The following is a 15,735-nucleotide window of genomic DNA, read 5'->3' as shown; positions in this document are numbered from 1 at the left end:
TGTAGAATTGGCACAGGTAAAAGCAATTATTCGATTTTCAGAGGCACACTGTGTGGATGTGAGAACAGGCTGGCTCACATTTCCGATAACAGGTCTGCGTGTTCCCAAGTCCTTGTATCCTACAACCCTCACATAGACATCTTATCTAACTATGCTGTCCTACCTAACCTATAGCGCTCTTGCTCCCCGAGTCTAAATGGGAGCCCCAATCTAATTACTGTATAGTAGTCGAACTACACACCAGGCACTCCCCGACAATCTACAACCCCATCCAAAGGGGTCAGAAACTGGTAACAAAATACCAGCTGCGAGCCTCTCCTTCCCCTAAAGAGATCTTATCAACTTGGCTGCACCTTCCCACCTCTAGCCTGCGGGAACAAATATCCCAGGATCCCGGGCAGTTTCGATTGACGTTACTTCCGGGAAAAGAAACCTTGCATCGGCGGTTGCGGGCCTGGAAAGCTCTCGCGACATTTCCTCCCGCGAGATCTGCTTGCTCACTGTAGCGATGACATCCTCCTCCTCCTCCCCGCCGCCTTTCGGCAATCTTCGCCAGTCCCAGTCCCGACCAATCTGTACTCAGATGGCATGGATCAGGGTCTCCCCTCGAACCCCGGTTCGCACGGGGCGTCAGGTGGCAGCGGCGGGGTGCGAGCTGCGCGAGGCCGACGGCAGCGGCACTGCGGGTGGCCACGGGCAGGCGACGACCAGTGAGTGTGGGCGGGGCGGGGGTAAGCCACCCGTGTAGCGGCTCGATTGTTCTGGCCTGGCTATGGCGCCTCTCCTCCCCCCCGCCATGGCTCCCCGTGTCCCTGCTCCGCTCCTCTCAGTGAGTGAAAGTGGCCGCCGCCGCCGCCGGCCCAGCGCCCGCAGCCGCCTCAGCGCCGCCGCCATCTTGGGGTCCCAGGAGCCGCGGAGGGAGCGAGCTAGGAGCGTCCACGCCCAACGCAGTCACCGTCCCACGGCCTCAGAGAGCGAACCGCCGCTCCACCGTCGGCGGGGCGACCCCCCCCCTCCGGACCCCGCCCGCACCCCGCCCCCCCCTCCGCCGCCGTCGCGGCGGCGGGGCCAGGCGGCCCGAGGTGAGGCGACAAGACGTGGGCGGGCGAACGGAGTGGGGGTTGTGTAGGTCTTGCTGCGCCCCTCTCTGCGGGCGACAACTGGGCCGCGTCTTAAAGGGGCCGTCGCCCCCGGCCCTTGGATTTGTTGGGGTTAGTATGGAGGATGGGTGTGGACACTCCCCGCAGGGTTGGGACCTCAGGGACTAGGGCCTTGTCCTTCCCGTCTCATATCTCTGGAGACTCGGGGTCATGCGGTGATCTCAGCTAGCTGAGGAAGCCCGTGGGGCGCCCACACGTGGGGAGTGTGTTAGACCAGGTGCACGTGGGACCCGGTGGGGCGGTGTCGGGCTAACACGTGTGTAGGTTTGGGGGTGGGCAGGGGCAGGGCGGAGGCTGGAAGGCCTTGAGTGGGAACCCCGTGAGGGTTGTGTATCTGTCATTTTAAACAAATGAGATCTAAGGGCTTGTTAGTGTGTCAATTTGTAAGGGGCAAGTTGAGATACGGTTGAATGGTGCACGCTGCTGGCTGGTGTTGGGTGGGGGCAGGCTGACACCTGCATAGACTTGGGAGTGTCTGGATGACACCCCTTCTGGTTTTTTAGGTTTTTACAGAGCGACTAGGAAAGTGTCATCCTATTTTGACATTCCTTCTTGAGCTTGCTAATGAAAAGTACTACTTCCGTAATCTCCGAGGTTGGAAGCCCCCTACAGTTTAGGAGTGACAGAGCCTAGGAAGCCACTTACTATTCTAGTTAACAGCCAACTGTGCCTGGAATTCTTTGATTCACACACTGTCTCTAGTTTGATGTACTTGTTAGAAATGGGGGAAGGAATTTGGAGGTTGACCTGGCTAACGTCACAGGTTAGTTTTCCAGTGACTTTCATTATTTCCTTCACAACAAAATTATTGTGGCTTTTCAGTGGCAACTTAAATTAAATAATAGCTTTATTGAAATATGATTCAAATACCAAAAAATTCAGCTTTCTAAAACGTATAATTAAGTGATTTTCTAAAACTATATTTATTAAGTTCTGTAGCCATCAACCACTATTTAATTCATCACCCTAAAAAAGAATCTCTAGAAGCCATTTAGCAGTCACTCCCCATTCCCTCTCCCTCCAGCCTCAGGTAACTATTAATATATTTTCTGCCTAAATTTGCCTAAAAAAAGAAACATATAATATGTATCTTTCTTTGCCTGGTTTGTTTCACTTAACATGGTGTTTTCAAGGTTCATCCGTGTTGTAGCATGTATCAGGACTTAATTCCTTTTTTTTTTTTTTTGAGACTGAGTCTCGGTCTGTAGCCCAGGCTGGAGTGCAGTGGCCGGGTCCTGATTCACTGCAACCTCCGCCTTCCAGGTTCAAGCACTTCTTGTGCCTCAGCCTACCAAGTAGCTGGGATTACAGGTGGCCGCCACCACACCCGGCTAATTTTTGTATTTTTAGTAGAAACGGGGTTTCACCATGTTGGCCAGGCTGGTCTCAAACTCCTGACCTCAAGTGATCCGCCTGCCTTGGCCTCCCAGAGTGCTGGAATTACAGGCATGAGCCACCGCACATGGCCTCATTTGCTTTTAATGCCAAATAATATTCTGTTCTAGTTGCATTTTATGTTTGAAATTTCCAACCTCCTCCTCCTATAAAATAATTTGAGATCATTATGCGTGGTAAAAGTTGCATACCTTCTAGACTTTAAAATGAATTTTTTTTTTTTTTTTTTTTTGAGACGGAGTCTGGCTCTGTCGCCCAGGCTGGAGTGCAGTGGCGTGATCTCGGCTCACTGCAACTTCCACCTCCCGGGTTCAAGCAATTCTCCTGCCTCAGCCTCCTGAGTAGCTGGTATTACAGGCGCCCGCCACCACGCCCAGCTAATTTTTGTATTTTTAGTTGAGACGGGGTTTCACCATGTTGGTCAGGCTGGTCTCGAGCCCCTGACCTCGTGATCCACCCACCTCGGCCTCCCAAAGTGCTGAGATTACAGGTGTGAGCCATCGTGCCCGGCTGAATTTTGTTTTTAAGGGATTAAATTCCATCATTTTAGTTTACTGTGTTCTTTTCCTCTACGTTTTATTTCAGTGGAAACCAAATCAATTTTTGAAAGTATAAATTGTGATAGGAAATAATTGTAGTGAGCACAAATGTGATTAGAAAAGTTTATGACTAATAAAAACATTTTGGGTACATCAAGGTGGAAATGTGATTAAGCCAAAGCAACAAATCAAGAGCTATGATGCTGGGCATGGTGTCTCAAGCCTGTAGTCCCAGTTACTCAGGAGGCAAGAGGATCACTTGAGTCCCTAGTGAGCTATGATTGTGCCAGTGCACTCAAGCCTGGGCGGAGAGCGAGACCCTGTCTCTAAAAACAAAACAAAACAAAACTAATTATAAGCTGTGGTGTTAGAAGTTCACTTAATGAAAGTTTGTTGGCCGGGTGCGGTGGCTCACACCTGTAATCCCTGCACTTTGGGAGACTGAGGCGGGTGGATCACCTGAGGTCAGGAGTTCGAAACCAGCCTGGCCAACATGATGAAACTCTGTCTGTACCAAAAATACAAAAAATTAGCTGGGCATGGTGGCACGCACCTGTAATCCCAGCTACTCAGGAGGCTGAGGCAGGAGAATCGCTTGAACCCAGGAGGCGGAGGTTGCAGTGAGCCGAGATTGAGCCACTGCACTCCATTGGAGTGCAACGAGAGCAAAACTCTGTGTCAAAAAAACAAAACAAAACTGGCTAGGGGATTTTATATGTCAACATACAAATTCACATTAAATAGGTTAGGCTTGGTGGCTCACACCTGTAATCCCAGCACTTTGGGAGGCCGAGGCAGGCGGATTGCTTGAGCTCAGGAGTTTGAAATCAGCATGGGCAACATGGCAAAACCCTGTCTCTACAGAAAATACAAAAATTAGCTAAGCATGGTGATGTGCACCTGTAGTCCCAGCTACTTGGGATGCTGAGGTGAGAGGATGGCTTGAGCCCAGGAGGCAGAGATTGCAATGAACCGAGATCGAGCCACTGCACTCCAGCCTGGGCGACAGAGCCCGAGCTGGCTCAGCAACAACAACAACAAAATACACATGAAATATAAACGCTAGGATGCAGTGGATTTTAGAGTGGACAGAGTGGGTTGGGGTTAATAGGAGACTAAGTTTTTGTAGGAAAACAGTTGAAAAGTTTTTTTTTTTTTTTTGAGATGGAGTCTTGCCCTGTCGCCAGGCTGGAGTGCAGTGGCACAATCTAGGCTCACTGCGCCCTCTGCCTCCTGGGTTCAATAAATTCTCCTGCTTCATTCTCCCAAGTAGCTGGGACTACAAGCTCATGCCACCACGCCTGGCTAATTTTTGTATTTTTAGTAGAGATGGGGTTTCACCATGTTTGGCCAGGATGGTCTCAATCTCTTGACCTTGTGATCTGCCTGCCTTGGCCTCCCAAAGTGCTGGGATTACAGGCGTGAGCCACTGTGCCCGGCTAAGAGTTGAAAAGTTTTAAAGTTGGATCTAAAGTATCAAAATCTTGATATGATAGGCTATAGCATATAGAGAATGAGAAGGGCATAGGCACTAATATCAGACAACTCTTCTGAGTCAGTCAGTATGGTAGATACCTTATATATTATCATTTTAATTCTCATGAAACTTCCTGGTAGTAATTCTCATTTTACAGATGAGAAAATTGAAACCAAGTTAAATCACATAGCCAGTAAATGACAGAATCAGTATTCTATTTTTGTTATAGTCCTTCTGCCTTCCCCCAAAATATTTTGAAGAGTATTTTCGGCCAGACCTAGTGGTTTCCACCTGTAATCCCAGCACTTTGGGAGGCAGAGGAGGGAGGATCACGTGAGCTTGAGGAGCTTGAGACCAGCCTGGTCAATATAGTGAGACCTCATCTCTACAGAAAATAAAATTTTTGGGCTAGGGTGGCGTGTGCCTATAGTTCAGCTACTTGGAAAGCTGAGATGGGAGATTTGGTTGAGCCTGGGAGGTTGAGGCTACAGTGAACCCTGATTGTGCCACTGCACTCCAGCCTGGGCAACAGAGCTATTCCCTCCAGAGCAAGGTTCTTAACATTTTTTAATGTATCTTGGACAGCTTTGTAGTCTGAAGACACCTATTCTGTCGGGCAAGAGGTTTTTTTTTCCTCCTCCCCGCAAAAAGGTTTTTTTTTTTTTTTTTTTTGAGACAGAGTTTTGCTCTTATAGCCCAGGCTGGAGTACAGTGGCACGATCTCAGCTCACTGCAACCTCCACCTCCCGGGTTCAAGTGATTCTCCTGCCTCAGCCTCCCGAGTAGCTAGGATTACAGGCGCACGCCACCATGCCCGGCTAATTTTTGTATTTTTGGTAGAGACAGGATTTCATCACGTTAGCTAGGCTGGTCTCAAACTCCTGACCTCCTGATCCGCCCACCTTAGCCTCCCAAAGTGCTGGTATTACAGGTGTGAGCCACTGTGCCTGGCCTGTTTTTGAAACTTCTTAGTGAATAAGTTGGTTAAGGCTTAAGAAGAGACCAGACTATTTAAAAAAAAATTCTTTTTTTTGAGACGGAGTCTCGCTCTCTCGCCAGGCTGGAGTGCAGTGGCGCCATCTCGGCTCACTGCATCCTCTGCCTCCCGGGTTCAAGCATTTCTCCTGCCTCAGCCTCCTGAGTAACCGGGACTACAGGCATGTGCCACCACGCCCAGCTGATTTTTGTGTCTTTAGTAGAGATGGGGTTTCACCATGTTGATCAGGCTGATCTGGAACTCCTGACCTCAGGTGATTTGCCTGCCTCTACCTCCCAAAGTGCTAGGATTATAGGCGTGAACCACCATGGCTGGCCTATTTTATTTTTTAAGCGTTAACTGTTCTTTATTTGATATTACATACACATAAACCACACCCTAAAATGCTTTTCAGGAGGTAAAAGGAACCATTTTAGTTACAAGGAATTCTAATTAGCTTGGCATAGTTAAGGCCAAAAATGTAGACATTGCTGCCTTATCTTCAGCCCTTGCCTTTAAGAGGCAAATAAACACAAAACACAGGTGAATTGTGCTTGGTTCTGAGACAATGAAGGAATTTTGCCAGTATTTAAATATGCTCACATAACCAGTTATATAAATCTAAATATAAAATCAATCTCCAATAGATTTTAAGATGGCATTCACCATCTTGATGAAAAGTTGAACATTACTAATGAAGTTCAATCATGTTTTTAGAAGGGGAAAACAGTGATATCATTTACTTAATTGGAGTTACTATTAAAATAAAAAAAAACCCCAAGACCTTCATGGTAGCTCACACCTGTAATTTCAGCACTTTGGGAGACCAAGGCAGGCAAGTCACTTGAGTCTAGGAGTTTGAGACCAGCCTGGGCAATATGCCAAAACCCCATCTCTACAAAAAATTAGCCGGGCGTGGTGGTGCATGCCTGTAGTCCCAGCTACTCTGGAGGCCGAAATGGGAGGATCACCTGAGCTCAGCAGGTCAAGGCTATAGTGAGCTGTGATCCTGCCACTGCACTCCAGCCTGGGTGACAAGCGAGACCCTGTCTAAAAAATAAAAGAGGCCGGGTGCCGTGGCTTCTTAAATCTGTAATCCCAGCACTTTGGGAGGCTGAGGCGGGTGGATCATGAGGTCAAGAGATCGAGACCATCCTGACCAACATGGTGAAACCCCGTCTCTACTAAAAACACAAAAATTGGGTGGGTGTGCTGGCACGCACCTGTAGTCCCAGGTACTTGGGAGGCTGAGGCAGTACAATCGCTTGAACCCTGGAGGTGGAGGTTGCAGTGAGCCGAGATCATGCCACTGCGCTCCAGCCTGGCAACAGAGGGGAACTCCGTCTCAAAATAAAAATAAAATCCAGAAAGCCAAATATATTCATTTAACCACGGCCAGTTTTCTTTTTTTTCTTTTTTTTTTTTTTGAGATGGAGTTTTGCTTGTCGCCCAGTTGGTGTGCAGTAACACGATCTCAGCTCACTGCAACCTTTGCCTCACTGGCTCAAGCAATTCTCCTGCTTCAGCCTCCCCAGCAGCTGGGATTACAGCCACCCACCACCACGCCTGGCCAGTTTTTTGTTTTTTTTTTTTGAGATGGAGTCTCGCTCTGTCGTCCAGGCTGGAGTGCAGTGGTACTATCTCGGTTCACTGCAACCTCCACCTCCCAGGTTCAAGTGATTCTCCTGCCTCAGCCTCCCAAGTAGCTAGGACTACAGGTACGTGCCACCATGCCTGGCTAATTTTCATATTTTTAGTAGAGATGGGGTTTCACCATGTTGACCAGGCTGGTCTCAAACTCCTGACCTTAGGTGATCCATCTGCCTCGGCCTCCCAAAGTGCTGGGATTACAGGTGTGAGCCACCGCACCTGGCATAATTTTTGTATTTTTAGTAGAGACAGGGTTTCACCATGTTGGCCAGGCTGATCTCGATCTCCTGACCTCAGGTGATCCACCCGCCTCAGCCTCCCAACCTCCCAAAGTGCTGGGGTTACAGTCATGAGCCACTGTGCCTGGCCAGACATTTCTATTTTGTAATAAATACGGCAGTGGCCAATTACTCATTAGTACTTTTTTTTGAAGTGTCTTACTCTGTCACCCAGGCTGTAGTGCAGTGGGGCAATCTCGGCTCACTGCAACCTCCGCCTCCCGGGTTCAGGCAGTTCTGCCTCAGCCTCCCTAGTAGCTGGAATTACAGGTGCCCACCACCATGCCTGGCTAATTTTTGTATTTTTAGTGGAGATGGGGTTTCACCATGTTGGCCAGGCTGGTCTCGAGCTCTTGACCTCAAGTGATCCGCCCGCCTCTGCCTCCCAAAGTGCTGGGATTACAGGCATGAGCCACTGTGTCCAGCCATTAGTAGCTTTTTTGAGGTAAGCTATCGAATCTGCCCTTTCTACCTTAGTAATGCTGGCAAACATCATTTTTGTTCCAGGAATAGACTTCTTGGGATTCTCCAAATACTGTATCAGCGTATCCTCTCCCCAGACAATGCTTTTTTTCTTATTGGCATCTGTGTAAGTGAATCCAACATCCTGACCTGTCTTCTTTCCAAAGAGACCGTGGAGATTTGGCCCAGTCTTTTGCTGGCCTCCCTTTTCCATGGTGTGGCACTGGGCATGTTTCTGAGCACTCATATTCTTGTTTTTCAACATCACCCTTATTTAATTATCTGTTTTGTACAAAGGCTCCGGTTCTGAGGGTGGACGTCCTGCTCTCTCAGTGTCTACTTTATAGTGTTGTTAGATATAAATGAGACAATCCATGTGACGTGCTTAGTACCATTCCTAATACATAATGTTTAATAAATGCTATATATGATTAGTCGAATTGAACGCCTATTTTACAGTGGAACTAGTGAGACCCAGAGTGGGTAGCTGCCTGCCCTAGTCTATTTGTGGCTTTTCTTTTTTTTTTTTTTTTTTGTGACGTAGTCTCGCTCTGTCGCCCAGGCTGGAATGCAGTGGTGAGATCTCAGCTCACTGCAAGCTCCGCCTCCCGAGTTCACACCATTCTCCTGCCTGAGCCTCCCAAGTAGCTGGAACTACAGGCACCCACCACCACGCCCGGCTAATTTTTTGTATTTTTAATAGAGACAGGGTTTCACTGTGTTAGCCAGAATGGTCTCGATCTCCTGACCTTGTGTTCCGCCCGCCTCGGCCTCCCAAAGTGCTGGGATTACAGGCATGAGCCACCGCGCCTGGCCTTATTTGTGGCTTTTCAATGGATTAAGCTCACAGCTCTTGATTTCATCTTCTTTCTTTCTTACCATGCTGTTTCCACTGAAAGTTGTAGCATTTAATTCAGTTGAAGTTACTGCTTGATAAAAGCATTCTGTTTGATACTGTAATGGTGGACACATGACATGTCAAAACCCATAGACCTTTACAGCACAAAGAGTAAAGTTTGTTTATTTTTTGAGACATAGTATTGCTCTGTTGCCAAGGCTGGAGTGCAGTGGTGCGATCTCGGCCCACCACAACTTCTGCCTCCCGAGTTCAAGCGATTCTCCTGCCTCAGCCTCCCTAGTAGCTGGGATTATAGGCATGCACCACCATGCCTGGCTAATTTTTGTAGTTTTAGTAGAGATGGGGTGTCACTGTGTTGGTCAGGCTGGTCTCAAACTTCTGACCTCGTGATCCACCCTCCTTGGCCTCCCAAAGTGCTGGGATTACAGGCGTGAGCCACCATGCCAGGCCTATTTATTTATTTATTGAGACATAGTCTCGCTCTGTTGCCCAGGCTGGAGTGCAGTGGCATGGTCTCAGCTCACTGCCACCTCTGTTTCCCAGGCTCAAGCGATTCTGCTGTCTTAGCCTCCTGAGTAGCTGAGATTACAGGTGCCCACCGGGACACCCAGCTGATTTTTGTATTTTTAGTACGGACAGGGTTTCACCATGTTGGCCAGGCTGGCCTCGAACTCCTGACCTCAAATGATCCACTTTCCTTGGCCTCCCAAAGTGCTGGGATTATAGGCATGAGCCACCACACCCGGCCTAGTTAGTTATTTTTTAATGACAGAGTCTTGTTCTGTCACCCGGGCTGGAGTGCAGCGGCACCATCGTGGCTCACTGCAACCTTCACCTCCTGGGTTCAAGCAATTCTCCTGCCTCAGCCTCCGAAGTAGCCGGGATTACAGGTGTGTGCCACAATGCCTGGCTAATTTTTGTATTTTTAGTAGAGATGGGGTTTCACCTTGTTGGCCAGGCTGGTCTTGAACTCCTGGCCTCACGTGATCGCCTGTCTTGGCCTCCTGAAGTGCTGGGTATGATCTACTGTTCTGGTCCTAAGAGTAAACTTTAATGTATGCAAATTAAACAAATTTTTTTTAGAGGTCAAGGCCTCTCAGGCATGCAAACCTTGACAGGAGAAACTGTGTCACAAATGTGTGAAACAACCTTGCTAAACGGGAGGAAGGTGCTGATTTAAGTAACTTTGGAAATGAGTGGAATCTGTAAGACAAAAGGGACTGTACATAAGCCTTATACTTTAATTGATAAAGTTACATCCCAAAGGGTTAGAGGTTAACAATTCTGATACTGGTTTAAAGGAATCAGTACTGATTACATAGGTAACTACAATTGAACAATTAAGTAAATGGATGGCAGGAGGTAGGCTTTCCACTGTTGGAGTGGAATTTACAGATAAGCAAGGCAGGAGGCTAGAATAATCTTTGTGGTAATGGATTCAGGTTGGAGATACCAGTACAAAATAGTTCCATGTTTATATGTAGAAATATTTATAGATATATGTACATACTTGAATTAATATACACAAATATATTTCCATTCTTAGTCAGCTGAGAGTTAAAAGAAACAACACCTAGGAGTCCATCTAGTGCCCAGATCTTGGTTTCTTTTTTTTCTTGAGACGGGTCTTGCCCTGTCACCCAGGCTGGAGTGCAATGGCGTGCTCACTGTAGCCATGACCTTCCGGACTCAAGCTATCCTCCCACCTCAGCCTCCCAAATAGCTGGGGCTGGGACTACAGGTGTATGCCACTGTGCCCAGCTAATCTAATTTTTTTCTTTCTTTCTTTCTTTTCTTTTTTTTTTTTTTTTTTTTGAGACAGAGTCTGGCCGTGTCACCCCGGCTGGAGTGTGGTGGCATGATCTCAGCCCACAGCAACCTCTGTCTCTCGGGCTTAAGCCATCCTCACACCCCAGCCTCCCAGGTAGCTGGGACTATAGGTGCTCGCCACCACGTGTGGCTGATTTTTGTATTTTTCATGCAGACAGGATTTCGCTATGTTGCCCAGGCTGGACTCAAACTCCAGAGCTCAAGTGATCAGCTTCCCAAAGTGCTGGCATTACAGGCATGAGTCACTGTGATTGGCCAAAGTTTTCTATTTTTATAGAGAGGTGGGTCTCCCTATGTTACCCAGGCTGGTCTTGAACTCCTGGGCTCAAGCAGTCCTCCTGCCTCAGCCTCCCAAAGTGTTGGAATTACAGGTGTGAGCCAACACACCTGGGCCTGGATCTTAGTTTCTAATATTATTCTCCAATAAAAGAAACTAGTGCTCCTTGGAGAAATGGTTGATTCTGTGATTGGGGCAGGAAATATATATAAGATGAACCTTGAGTATGTTGTGCCAAAAAATAAGGAAGTGCTCTAAAAATGACAACATTTCACATTAATGGGGTTATGTTGAAGGAGCAGAGGAACCAACTGAAAGTTTCCAGTGGCCAAAGCTGGAACAATTTGAGTAGGAAAATTAAAGCAGAATTGGATTATGACCCATAGTATAAAATAAAGTTTTATATTGATATAAACAAATGATTGAATAAATTAAAATTCTCCTTGAAGTACTCTAGTGGCATAGTTTTATGTCGTAGGAGCCTCTAATTTGCTGGAAGTACTTCACACTTGGAGTACTTAATCTTGTGGGGCTTTGAAGTCACACTTCTTGGATTCCAATCTTGGTGCACTTCTGTTTGTATGATCTTGGGCGAGTTAAGCTCAGTTTCTTTGTATGTAAAATGGTGGTTGTAATAGTATCTACATCATATAAAGTTTAAATGAAAATGCAAACACATATGAAACATTTGGCATATAAATCTCAGTAGAATGGGTGAGTATGTAGCCTCCTTACTAAGTATTTGAGAAAATAGAGACATTTGGATCCCCACTTGGAATTCTTTATAATGGAGGTGCCCCCCAACCCCCAAGCTTTTTGCATAAAGGATAATGTTTAACATTTAAAGAAGTGTTTATCAACCACCTGATTTGATGTAAACATAGCTCCTTGTTGATTGTTAGATCACATAGTTAATAGAGTGAAAGTAATTACATTTGCTCTTTATATAATCATCACAGATATGACTGACTTAAATATCTACAGTTTGAAAAGCAGGATCCAGTTAGTGTACAGTTCAACTCATGCTTATTTGCAGATGGTTTGTCTTTGGGATGAATTACCTGAACTTTGATTTTCAGTTTTCTTTGAGGAAACACAGTTCTACATAACTTGTCTGTTACTACCCACACTGGTTAAGTGTATCCACTCCCATAATGAAAACTGACTTTTAGTGTAGTAAAATTAAATATAAAAGTGAATTTTGTACAGAATACATAATTCTGTCCAATATAAATACTGATAAGAAGTTGGCCGGGTGTGGTGGCTCACACCTGTAATTCCAGCACCTTGGGAGGCCGAGGCAGACAAATCACTTGAGGTCAGGAGTTTGAGACCAGCCTGGCCAACATGGTGAAACCTTGTCTCTACTAAAATACAAAAAAAAATTAGCCAGGTGTGGTGGCTTATGCCTGTAATCCCAGCTACTCGGAAACCTGAGGCAGGAGAACCCCTTGAATCTGGGAGACGGAGGTTGCAGTGAGCCAAGATTGGACCAGTGCACTCCAGCCTGGGAGAAAGAGCAAGACTCCCCCTTAAAAAAAAGAAAAGAAAAGAAATAAGGGCCTAGCAGTAACTAGAGAGTACAAAGCAATCAGCCCAGGATTACTCATGAACACAGCTCAGGAAGTCTGATATGTGTGAGTATGATTCTGAAGCATACAGTTTACCATTAACATGAAGCTGTTGGCAGGGCAGCTGAAGTATGATCAGAGTTCAGATTCAGGATAATGAGCCAGAGTTCAGGATGTGGAACAGGCTATTCAATGATGAATTGTTCCAAAAACATATTGAATAGTTCTTTCATCCTTAGCAATACAGTATGAGCCTGTGGTCAGATGAATTTTATTTTATTTTATTACTTTTTTTTTTTTTTGAGATGGAGTTTTGCTCTTATTGCCCAGGCTGCAGTGCAGTGACTGCAACCTCTGCCTCCTGGGTTCAAGCGTTGCTGGTGCCTCAGCCTCCCAAGTAGCTGGGATTACAGGCATGCACCACCACACCTGGCTAATTTTGTTATATTTTTAGTAGAGACGAGGTTTCTCCATGTTGGTCAGGCTGGTCTCGAACTCCTGACCTCAGGTGATCAGCCTTCCTTGGCCTCCCAAGGTGCTGGGATTACAGGCGTGAGCCACTGCGCCTGGCGGTCAGATGAATTTTAAAGAGCCTCTTTGCGCGAAGTGAGACAGGTCTGATAGGAAGTTGAGACATTTTAAAGGAACTCTTAATTTGCCTGGAATGTGGGGAAGTAGTAAAAGATTAAATTGTAAAAAGTAACTCAGAACCAGATGATAAAGGTCTTTAAATTTCAGGCTGAAGAATTTAGATTTTATTGAGTTTTGGAAAACTATTGAGGAACTAATGACATAATCAGAATGATGAATTTAGGCTGGGCACAGTGGCTCACACCTGTAATCCCAGCGCTTTGGGAGGCCGAGGCAGGTGGATCACTTGAGGTCAGGAGTTTGAGACTAGCCTGGCCAACATGATAAAATCCCATCTCTACTGAAAATAGGAAAAATTAGCCGGGCGTGGTGGTGGGCGCCTCTAATCCCAGCTACCTGGGAGGCTGAGGCAGGAAAATTGCTTGAGCCAGGGAGGCGGAGGTTGCAGTGAGCTGAGATCGCGCCACTGGACTCCAGCCTGGGTGACAAAGCGAGACTGTCTCAAAAAAATATAAAACAAGAATGATGATTTGGGAATACTGATCTGGAAGTATCTGTGAGGATGAATTAGAGTGAGAAGAACCTGGAGGTTAGGAAGCAGTAGTCTAGGTGTGAGGCTAAGAAGCTAAATGAAAACACTGATAATAGGAAGAAACTGACATATTCCAGTCAGAAGAATTAACTACACATTGGGACTCACTGCATGTCAGGAGAGAAGTAGAAGGGGGTGTAAAAAATGATTCATAGATTTTGAGTCTGAATAATTGTTATATAAATAGGAAAGACAGATGAACTAGCTGCTGTGGAGGCATATAAGAAGTTTGGGTTTGTAGGGGCTAGAAAGCATCTAGAAAGCCTTTCTAGAAGCATCTAGAAATGTGGATTGTGTGCTGTGCAATTTGAGAGCCAGAGGGTCAGTCATACAGCAGTATTAATTGAATTCCTGGTAGAAGATGAGATTTTCTAAGGGGGTAGGAATAGATGACAGAACTTTGGTGTACTCCACATTTAGAATAAAGTTTCAGTCAAGGAGTTAAAGAAGGAATAGTCCAAGTTTTCAAAGATAAGTAGAGTATCCAAAAGCAAGAGTCACTCAGCAATATCGACTTCATTCATTCTGATAAACAGTGGTTATCAGAGAGCATGGTTCTCAACCGTATCAGACCCAACTCTCCTTTTTTATTACAAATATTTTATAATACGCCCTTTTTTTTTTTCCTTTGAGACAGAGTCTTGCTCTGTTGCCCAGGCTGTAGTGCAGTGTGCACGATCTTGGCTCACTGTAACCTCCGCCTCCCAGGTTCAAGTGATTCTCCTGCCTCAGGCTCCCAAGTTGCTGGGACTACAGGTACCCGCCACCACACCTGGCTAATTTTTGTATTTTTAATAGAGATGGGGTTTCACCATATTGGTCAGGCTGGTCTTGAACTCCTGATCTCAGATGATCCCTTGCCTTGGCCTCCCAAAGTGCTAGGATTACAAGTGTGAGCCACTGCGCCTGGCCTAATATGCCCTTTTTAAAATCCTGAAATGAAATCTATAGGTAATATAATATGTAATTTTAAAAAGCAGTATGGTGCCCTAATTGTAATATATTGGGGAAACATAAATAAAGTAACTTACAGTTACACAGTATGTATTTTAAAATGCAAATGCATGGGCATGAACCCATAATAGGTGACATAAGAAATAGTCATATCTTCTTTTTTTGAGATGGAGTCTTGCTCTGTCGCCCAGGCTGGAGTTAAATGGCACAATCTTGGCTCACTGCAACCTCCACCTCCCAGGTTCAAGCGATTCTCCTGCCTCAGCCTCCTGAGTTGCTGGGACTACAGGTGTGTGCCACCAAGCCCAGCTACTTTTTTGTATTTTTAGTAAAGGCGGGATTTCACTGTGTTAGCCAGGTTGGTCTCGAATTCCTGACCTTGTGATCTGCCCGTCTCAGCCTCCCGAAGTGCTGGGATTACAGGCAAGAGCCACCATGCCCGGCAAGAAATAGTCATATCTTTTGTACTAGTATGGAGAATCACCTTGACTAAGAGTTACAAATAGGCCGGCGCGGTGGCTCATGCCTGTAATCCCAACACTTTGGGAGGCCGAGGTGGGCGGATCACGAGGTCAGGAGATCGAGACCATCCTGGCTAACACAGTGAAACCCCGTCTCTACTAAAATACAAAAAAACTTAGCCGGGCATTGTGGCGGGCGCCTGCAGTCCCAGCTAGTCGGGAGGCTGAGGCAGGAGAATGGCGTGAACCTGGGAGGCGGAGCTTGCAGTGAGCAGAGATTTCGCCACTGCACTCCAACCGGGTGACAGAGCAAGACTCCGTCTCAAAAAATAAAAAATAAAAATAAAGAGTTACAAATAAAGTCTATTTGTGTTGGTGACTCAAATATCACAACAAGAGGAAACTATTGAGCTAAGGTGAAATAAAAGAGGATGGAATGATTTGCTCTTCAGGCTCTTCCAAGATGAGCGGGGAATGACTTCAGAATTCTGAGGTAGAGGGAAAAAAGATTTGAAGTAATCTTGGTAGAGAATGAGAAACAATTGATAGAAGGTGGGTAAAAGGGTTATTGAGAATTATCAAGTGTTTTGCTGAAGTTGGACAATAACAGATGGGTTAGGTTGATGGCCATGCAGTTTCCTTGTAGGGAATGAGAGACAAATA

The 15,735-nt window shown here is 46.1% G+C and overlaps 1 protein-coding gene across 3 annotated transcripts in view; it reads left to right on the top strand.

Moving 5' to 3' along the window:
- The first annotated feature begins 947 nt into the window (after positions 1–947).
- The window catches only part of INO80 (INO80 complex ATPase subunit), a 137,263-nt gene continuing 122,475 nt past the window's right edge, over positions 948–15,735 (top strand). For 2 of the 3 annotated variants that reach the window (XM_063652134.1, XM_063652133.1), the window contains exon 1: positions 948–1,082. The gene's annotated coding sequence lies outside the window, so the exon portion shown is untranslated. The other variant, XM_054450302.2, reaches the window with a different exon arrangement.

Source organism: Pongo pygmaeus, chromosome 16, assembly GCF_028885625.2.
Source record: "Pongo pygmaeus isolate AG05252 chromosome 16, NHGRI_mPonPyg2-v2.0_pri, whole genome shotgun sequence".
Classification (NCBI taxonomy): Eukaryota; Metazoa; Chordata; class Mammalia; order Primates; family Hominidae; genus Pongo; species Pongo pygmaeus.
This window is presented reverse-complemented; position numbering and strand designations above follow the sequence as displayed.